The sequence below is a fragment of the Vanacampus margaritifer genome, chromosome 15, assembly GCF_051991255.1.
Source record: "Vanacampus margaritifer isolate UIUO_Vmar chromosome 15, RoL_Vmar_1.0, whole genome shotgun sequence".
NCBI classification, from domain to species: domain Eukaryota; kingdom Metazoa; phylum Chordata; class Actinopteri; order Syngnathiformes; family Syngnathidae; genus Vanacampus; species Vanacampus margaritifer.
Window position 1 is genome coordinate 22,418,374 of NC_135446.1, and position 9,842 is coordinate 22,428,215.

The 9,842-nt window shown below is 42.8% G+C and overlaps 1 long non-coding RNA gene across 1 annotated transcript; it reads right to left on the bottom strand.

Moving 5' to 3' along the window:
• Nucleotides 1-1,944: 1,944 nt before the first annotated feature.
• LOC144034518 (uncharacterized) lies at nt 1,945-9,731 on the bottom strand. Its single transcript, XR_013288238.1, has 3 exons — nt 9,598-9,731; nt 8,336-8,467; nt 1,945-2,127 (listed from the first exon to the last, which is right to left on the bottom strand). It is a non-coding gene; the product is annotated as an uncharacterized LOC144034518 (long non-coding RNA).
• Between the last annotated feature and the right edge of the window lie 111 nt (nt 9,732-9,842).

Below are 9,842 nucleotides of genomic sequence, written 5' to 3' on the forward strand. Positions count from 1 at the left end.
GAATACAAATACTACTTTGACAATAGTTACAGCAGGAGTTTCGTAAGTCATGAAAACAGTTTTGTAATTTGCTGCTGCTCGCTGATGCTGAAATACTACTACAGTGATGCCTTGAGATAAGGGTTTAAATTGTTTTCTTGCAACACACCTCAAATCCTCGTTACCTATTGAAATGGGTAACCCTAACCTCTGTGGGTGGCAGGTTGTGTCTAGTTGGTGCCGGATTTCACTTTCTTTTATCTGTATTTCCTTTGATCCTTCCTCGGGTCTCTCCTGACAACTTCACCACATCCGTAGCAGAAAGATGGTAGCGAAATATGGCAGCTCTAGTAAGGTGGACTACAGCCATGTAATATAATTAGTGATTACTAGAACTACAATTTTATATAGATATATATAGTTTATGCGATACAACTTTTTTCGTGGCATGTCATAAATAGCCGACTTGAAAAATGAATGCATTATTAGTTCACCACTAGATGGCGCTAGGGATCACAGAATGTCCCCGTGAAGACCGATTTGTGAAACCATCTGAAATGGCCCAAATTTGGATGTACAAGGTTTAGGGAGTGTGGTCGCTTCTTGGCCTGCTTCGTGTGCAAAATGCCCTGAAATAACTTCTGTTGTGAATTGACGCTCTAGAAATAAAATTCAATTGACTATGTTTTTAGTGTCACCATGACGACCGACGCTCAATGCTTCCTTGACCTATTTTGTTGTTCAGTAATGAGAAAAATGACAGAAAAAAACATGGACACAAAGGTGTCGGCCAACATCTGTCATTGTTTCAGACATTTAGTCAGATGTAAAACTGTAAAAACACAACTAAATGACATCACGTCAGACAGTTTTGGGGAGTGTTTTTTGGTTTTGTTTCAACAGTGGCAACACCTGGAAACAAAACAGGCTTCGTCTATACCAGCTGAAATACTGCACAGTCAGCAGCATCAGTTAATGACCCCGACGGCCCGTAATAGCCCCCTTCAGCAACAGCTTCCTGGAACACGCTGACTCACGGTCTTTGTCAGACGGATCCTTAACTTGTAAACCTCCTTTCCCGAAAACCCTTTGCTAAAGAAGCAGCTAAGTAAATGCTTGACGCAAAGCAATGCATTTCAGAGATTTCAAAACATACGTTAACGTTCTGGCTTAGCGTTCAAATAAGTGGCCTAGTGTCAGACTGTGTGGCAAGTTAATTGAGTCCAGACATGTGACCTTTTCGCGGGTATCCAAACACCAAACAACTGTCAAGGGAGAGTACATGTCACATTCTTGTTTTCACTGAAGCGACACTGAAGAGTCACACTGTATTAAAGCTCTTGTTTTCTGCAATGTAAGACGACAGCGGGTGCTTAAAAACGAGACGAGGAAGTCAAATTCAGCTCAACAATATGTTGTTTCACAATTGAATGTTCAATATCATCTCTTCCCCTCCTCATTTTCAATGGGACAGACATTGACATTTCCCACTGGCATGCGTACAATCGATGGTCAATGCCAGCGCTCCGATTCTGCTCAGTGGCACCGTTGAGCATTTTTAGCATCCCCACGCAACTTCTTCACAAATTGCACTTTGTCTCGTTTATAGAGCACTTTAGAAACAACCATAGCTGCGTACTGTTGTACATAAAGTAAAGGGCACGTTGCCCGAGTGAGCAGAATTGAAATGTGATGAAATTGACTTCACCAGAAAATAAAGAAACAAAAAATTGTAGTAGTAAAAATACCGTTTGTCCAAAATGTGACTTCAGTAATGACTTCAATGTAGCTTGTTGCTTCCTACCTTACGGTGGCAAGCTCGTGTATGTTGATTGAATACAGTAACTAAAATGGGAAATAGTACGAGTAAAGCTCTGAATTAAGAGGGCAAAAGATTTTTGGAATGGAAACTTTCAGATTGTGGCGGGAAAAAAAAAGTCCAACGAGTGGGCCGGATGGGAAGAATGAATGTCATCTGTTCAGCAGACGTCGAAGGCAGCCATTCATTTCCATACGGACGATCTTTGCTCAGCGTGTATGTATACAGCAGGTTTGTGATGAAGTGCTCCAGCGCTCCCCTTTCAGCCCAGCCAGCGCCATCCAGCGCACAGCCGCATCCTTTTTTTCTGCCTTTTGGGGTTGAGATGGCTAGAAAAAAAAAAGATATATATATTTTTTTATTTTGGCCGACTTTTTGACCCTGCATGCTAAAACAATAACCCATCTGGCTTAAGAATTTGGTTATTGCTTAAGTGAGGCTGATTTAAGTCATTGTCTGCTTATGAGTCCAGTGAACAACAACACAATCAATTCCAGTATTTCCTTAAAGTTCTCCTCCTTCTTCCAAGGGACAGTTATGGAAAAGACCATCCTTAATCCCATGCTGAGATTCATAAAACCAGCAACAACACATTTGTAAAAAACTGAAATAAACGGATTCTCATCCAAATCTAAAGAAAAGTGTGTATGTGTGTGTTAATCCGTTTTTTTTTCTCCTTTCGTTTTCTATTTCACTCCGTGTTCAGACCGCAGAGAGACAGATCTGTAATTTTCCGTGATGGAGGTGGCATCTTAAAGAACACACTTTTCCATTTCCTTGCATGATAGTCCCTTTTTTCTTTTTTCAAACTTGTCTGTGGTAAGAAAAATGCTGGAAATCTTTTTGAAAAGTACATGGAAGATTTTCAGTTTGGTTCTTGGAGAGGCCTTCACATCCACAGCATAATGACAGAGAGCACATGATGTGGGATGGAAGATATGAGAAGAGAAAATTAAAGAGGAAGTCAACCCAAAATGTTCTTTACAATAATATGTTCTATGCAGACACGCTACTCTAAACTAATCTATTATTCTGATTAATAGTGTGTTTATGGAATTTGAATTAGGAAGCAAAATTCACGCCTTCCCCCCCCCGTCTCATGATTGGCGGCCATCTTGTTACCCTGCTGAAACCGAGTTGGCCAAAGTCTCTATATGGCTGCGGTGGTGTGTGTCCTCTCCTAATGTGGGCTAAAGCGCACGTCGCACACAACCTGTCGCTGGCAAAGTCGCGTCAAAGTCAGCCGCATGTTTACCGTCCAGGTTAGGGGCCGTCCACAACTTACATTTCCACAGTGAATCATATCAATGGTGACTTGTAACAAGCAACTTGCAGACGGTCCCCAACTTCGACTCGCTAGAAGCCGGCCGCCTGAACGAGTCCTCCTCCGTGGCCGGACTGCTTTTGAAGAAGTGCTCCTTTGCTAAAGGCCGTAATTCCACCTTTGATGTCCGCAATCATTTCTCGTGAGTGTCTTTGTTGTCATCGGCAGCCGCGTTATTCTTTACTTGTTGAATGCACCCGATACGACATTTTTTTTTAGGGAAGAGTTGAAGTTGGTTGGTTTTTCATAAGTCTTGTTTTCCTTTAAAGTGTGTCTCATTGCTATGATGTCACACTACTGCCATTCCACCGACACACTCTTGCATGAAAACGCTCACTAGGTCCTGATTTACTCGTATAACTGCTGCACTACCATTAAATTGTACTGTATTATTTGTACTACTTGCTGCAAACGTGTCAACACAAGCCCTGGAACACGTAGCTTCACTTTTTTACGGCCATCTAATAAGCTGCTTCCTTGTACAGTCTGTAGAAATAAAGCCGGTACTGTACAAGACGGGCACAACCACAACTTGACCACATGGTTGGAAGCAGCGGGAGCAAAAAAAAAGAGGGCGGCTAATGAGTGCGCCAACAAGCCCAGACATGTGTTTTTAATTACAAAGGAGCAAGGATGAGTGCTTGGCGAGTGACGAAATGCAGCTCGGGGTGTCTTATCTTGGATGACCTACGAACCCCCCCATAGTCCGTGCTGCTAGGTAATGATGTGTCTTTAAATCACGTCTGCGCAGAAATGCATCTCGTGATCCGGTTATCAAACACATCGGGGGCTTCCTGTGGAGAAAAGCGCTTGGTTTCATGACGTAGTGGAGTGCAAAGACCCAAGATACAAAAGCGTTGCGCGGCAGACAATCAATCCACTTGTCGAGCTCACCCAACTTTGGCTCAGTGAAGTAAATGAAAAAAGCACTTCATGCTTTCTCAAGAGCAAATGAAATGTAGACTGCCGGTCCGCAAACAATCTCGATCCGAGTGCACGGCAGCAGATAAACGCAGTGCTCGGCATAGTTGGCGCACCGCAGCGGCTCGTAGTTGCTCGGGGTTGTCGAGCTGAACCTAGCGAGGACCAAACAGAGAAACTACAGAAGTAGGAGATCAAAGCGATTGATGTGGAGAGCCGGCGTTCTTGAAGGAGTCGAGATGCTTGGGTTTTTATCGTGTAGATGCAGAATGGAAACTAATGGCGGCACAGACACATATTCAAGTATTGAAAAATGGAACCAAGTGCCATTGCAGCCAAAGCAGCACTGTCAAGGCTCGGCATTGTCTCCCGTACAGTTCAACTTTAGATAGCATTCACATGACGTCATGCGGCCCACATTGTGTGCTATTCGCGGGTTCATGGAATGTTGAATGGGAACGGACAGAAGAGTGTACGGAATTGCAAAGATAAATCGAAAGGATTCTGACAAAGGGTTAGGGTTTGGACATGCAGCAAACTTGTCGGTAAGGTTTTGCAACCGCCCCCTTCAAGCGCTGACAAAGACAGGTAGGCTGAAGACGTGGGCAAGCCTTCTGGAGGAGGACCCGGCAGACAGCCTCGAACCTCAAGTCGTTAGCTTTGGGATGCCGTTGTGGCCAGTGAAGACGCCAGCTCAACCCAAAATAGATCAATGCCTTTTCAACAACGACCACGTTGACAACTAATCCATTGACACATTTTTGACTCATTCCATTTCCATCATCATCATCAATGGCAAAATGAACAATTCATCAATTATTTGTTACTTTTAAAGGGATGGGAGGATCCAAATGTATTATATTAAATACAAGACATTTTGAGCCCTCTATTTCATGAGTATAATGTCTCCCCCCCTCCCCCATCCTTTAAAACCCTAACGTACATGATCTGACACATGCATTGCACGGATAATCCATTAGAGGGCAGTATCATCCACTTGATGGCTTTAACAGCGAGCTTGCAAGATTTTTGCAAATACTAATATGTTTGATATGTCTGTTTATTATTATATTTTTGACAGTTCTAAATGTACGAATTTAAGGCAGTGTGACCGCATGTATCAAATATGACACAAATCAAAAGGCACATGTGGAAGTTGATTTTCAAATATTTGTTTGTTTGTTCAAAAGAACCAATAAATACGCTATTTAGAAAGAATCAACATTTTCTCTCATATATTTCATGGTTCAGACTTTGTAAGGATGTCGCCCCAATTTCTTGTTATTTAGACCACAACGAGTTGACAGTAATTCAACAACGCACTGCATTTGCCTCGATTGTTTGACGACGTGATTAATCACCAATCAATTGCACACAATTCTTAACAACTAATTCCCACGTATCAAGAGTGATACACTAAACAACTTGAATCCCAGCAAACCAAAAATGCCCCCCCCCCACCCCCTCCGAGTGCCCTTGTCAAGGCTGCTATTCAAAAACAGTGTCTGGAGAAACCACGGCAATGCGAGATTCTTTTGTAACTTTGATAAAAGGCAGATACATATGCAAATAATTACTCCTTGCAGCTGGGAGTATTTTTGTGTCCAGTCTATATGCGCTACCTAACAACATAGTCTTTCAATTCTGGTTTAACATGCCCCCCCCCCCCGCAGCAACAGGATTCCGTGAACTAGTTACCAGCAGGAAGGAATGTCATCGTCATGCTAGGACATGCGGAAAATGGCAAATATGATCTGGTCTTCTGGTGACATGCACCCGGCAGGCCTCAATCGATTGTTAAGGTCTGTCATAGTCTGACAGAAAAGACAGCAGGAAGAAAGGCTTGCGATTAGGAGTTCATCATGACTTAATCCTGTCAGTGTTTAAAAGCAAAGCATTTTTGGAACTGAAAGGAATGTTTGCCAGGAGGCAAAGTTGAACGCATCTCTACTTTCAACCACCCAAAAAAAACCACACACACACACACAAAGCGTTTCCTGACATCAGAGTTTGTTTGGGAGGGGGGAATATCCGGTCCGGGTGACCCCACGTTGTCCTCCCTGTGGGAAGAGCAACTGGGCTCATTCAGAATTTGCTCTGGTTCAGACCAGGAGCTTGTCAATCGAAATGCTTCAGTCCACACCCAAAGTCATCGAAATAATGTGTTGACATTTCGAATTGAACAGAGCTTCATTTCTTTTCACTGTTGTTTTCTCATCTGTCCATTGTCCGTCCACAGACGCATTCCAGCGCGGTTGCAAGACGACTTTTAATCACTGACAACGTGACACACAAGTTGACCCGCCGCCGTGATAAGCTGTCATTTGACGATGCAGGAGCAATTGAAAGGCTGGGAAAACACAGGAACGCTGACCATCTTTTTATGAGAGAGCAAAATGAGTTTGTCTGCACCTCAGCTGGGGGGAAGGAAGCCTGCGGTCGTAAAAAAAAGGGAAGTCATACAAAACGTGTTGCAGATGTTGCTATGGGATCATTTGCTTGGCTTAAATACTTGCATCTGCATGCGTGTGTGTTTGTTTCCATTGTGTGATGGACGACGGCCACGTACAGTAGAGAAACAAAAGGACGAGAGGCAACCAGAGACAGACACACACTTCTCCAAAATGACCGTGGAAAGAAAAGCTAGAAAACAAAAGGCAAAGGCAGCAGCATGAATTGGTGTGAAAATGATCAAAACGTGTCTCAATTTGATGAGGACTTCTTTTTTTCTTCCGACACAAGATAAAGGAAAGTCTTGCAAACATCAATGACAACATGCAAGTAAGGAGGGAAGGACGCTTGCCGGCTAATTAGAGGCCTGCAGTCTTTCGTGTTTACGTCGCTGCCAAACTTGCTACAAATAGCACGTGTGCGATGTATCATTGTGACATTTACTTGGATTTGACAAACTCCGTTGCTTCCACACTTTTACGGCTTTTGGGTTAGGTTGTTGCATTTTTCAACCTTACAATTTCATAACGACCCCCATGGATGAAATATTGCCATCATGATTTCGATACCGGGATCTCATCACTTTGACCACAGACAAGAGGAGATTCTTGGAAAAGGTTCCTTGTTGACGGCTATTTCAACTTCAAACATGTCCGAGTCAACCAGCCTCGCTCTTGAAGACATTTAACATTTTCAATTTGATGTTTTACTGTTTTTGAGTTTTCTTATAGGCATATCAATGTGATATAATCATGAGTGTGTAATAGAATACAGTGGAGTAATGATTTTGCGAACTTTATTTTATCCTCCCACCCTCAAAGCTATTGAAGATAGGAATGTGCATGATGTTATTTAGAGCCTTTTGGCATTGGAGTCTAAAAGTCTGGGGTCAGATCCTAATTGCATTTTTCCCCCAGTCAAGAAGGGGAACTGTATGTAAATGTCTGTTTACTAATAAGATTACACCTTTGGCCAACCTGGAATCAACATGTCTGTATGTAAACGTCTGCTTGCTAATAACATCACACATTTGGTCACTAGGAGTCGACATGTCTGTCCTTTAATCAACTTAGGAGGGGAAGCGGAACCTTTTATCTTTTTTTGTATAAATGAGTCGATGTTCTGTAAATTGTCACACACTTGGGGGGATCCACGTTGCATTCTGATGTGGTGTCCTGACTGTGTCTTTAGAGGCCTCTAAATAAATTCTTGCAAGAAAACTTCTTCATCAGATCCTGAATACAATTATTTTGGACACTTAATATAGTAATTTAATATTCCTTCACTCTCCGGCGCCGTCCCCCAAGCTGGAGCCGTGAAGACGGGCCTGGAGAGTAACGAGGCCGCAGCTGCTCTCGTTAAGTGGATGGCCGGCCACGACCAGCCGCGTGTGCATGCTCACAATTGCATTTGATTTTTGACTACAGTTATCAAAAATACATCCAATAGTACATATTCAATTGTCAGCACAGTTTAGCGTTGTTGTGAAACTGGTATGTTTATTGTATATACTGTATTTTTATGACTTTGGCGACAGTTGCAGGACGTCTCTGCCCAAGAGGGAAACCAGGAAATGGGCGTGTCAGTGTGTCTATTTCTTCTTCAGCAGTTGCTTCAGGTCTTTCCGGCGCACCGCTGTTGATGTAGCGCCTCCATAGTGGCGCAACGCTGCTACTGCAGTTCAAATATGTTGCTGCCGTGCTCAATCCATTTCCAATGTAACATATGCGTTGTCCTCAATGAAAGTTGTCAACCTTGGAGTGTTTATATTGTGGACTGCGACGCATGAAGGAGCGAGCGAGCTAGCGTTTGTCCCACGACTGCTGCAGATTGACACTCACTGTTTTGTAGATCGCAGCATGTGGGTCATCCCCGAAGCTCCTCCTTTTGACTTCAACCCGCAAGCCAATGGAAGAGTTTGGCAGTAAACAATCCATCTCAGCGGTGGTCCTAATATGGTGCTGTTTCACCCACTGTTGATTCAATAGAGAGAGGAAGTAAAACAAATGGCGTAGGCCCATTATTGCCGAATAGCCGGCCGATTTAAACTATGTAGGAGCTGCTTTGCATCAGTTGGGCCTTACGTGGAGCAAAAACAACAGGCTGGAAGCTGCTTTATTTGCTTTGATGCCTGACTGATAGGGAGCAAATGTTGACAAAACTGATTGAAACCCATTGTGGGAGTTGTTTCTAACATTAATTATACTTATTTCACAACTTTTTATTCTCCACACTTTTTTGCCATGTAACAACTCCCACTTAATACTTCCAATTTACACCATTAACATTTCCACTTGCTTCAAAAAGTATTCTCACAATTGAACGTTACTTTCAACCCATTCATTTGGGACAATGGGACAGACATTGACTTGCCACGCCCACTTCCATACAAACAACTTATCGTCATTAGCAGCTGTCTGTTATTGCTCAGTGGCGCAGTTGGTGAAACGCATTGTCCAGTAACTGGGAGGTTGCAGGTTCAAATCCCACCTGCGACCGTACATTACAAATGCATCCATGGCAATTATGCTAAGTCCAATAAATGTAGACCACCTGACAGCAAATACATTATAATTGAACTGAAAGGATTAAACGCATGCGTCAGCATTGGTAGCTTTCAGCATCAGATGCCGCTTTTCAAAATAAATACGTCATTAGCCAAGATTGTCAAGTTAGCTTACGTGTTAAATACTTGCCATTAAGCAATTACGTCAGTTCAAATCTCGAATGTTTTTTCCCCCAACTTTAATTTTAGAAATGGTCATTGTTCAGTTATTTTACATCCATTTGATTAACTGTCATACGACATTAAGTTATTTCTATATTCATTCACTTTGAATCGACTGTGATGTGACGTGACGCAGCCAATCAAAGAAAATCTCTGAAACGACAAAGGAGTAAGAGCCAGTAAATAAAAGTAATGAGTAAACTACCCATTTTGTGTATAAAAAGTGGTATGGCATTCCCACGCAATTTCTAAAGAAATTGCCTTTTGTCTTGTTATGCTTGTTGTCGTCATCCAAGCTAAGCTCTTCTGCTACAGATTGCAACAAGGCGGGTTTGCAGCAATATTTACATTTTGAAGGCTTCGCCGTCTACTTACGTTACATCACAGCCAAAAGACTGAAAGTTCACAAAAGATGTTCACCCTATTAGATCCTCTCTCGTGTCATACATCAGACCAGTTGGATCCTGAAGGAGGTGGACTGGATCTTTAGCAAGGGGGGAAGTACTGCAGACCCTCTTCTGTGTGTGTTATGGGCTGACGTGAAACATTAAACCACACACACAGTCCCACAATGAGCTAGAGAGAGAGAGAGAGAGAGAGAGAGAGAGAGAGAGAGAGCG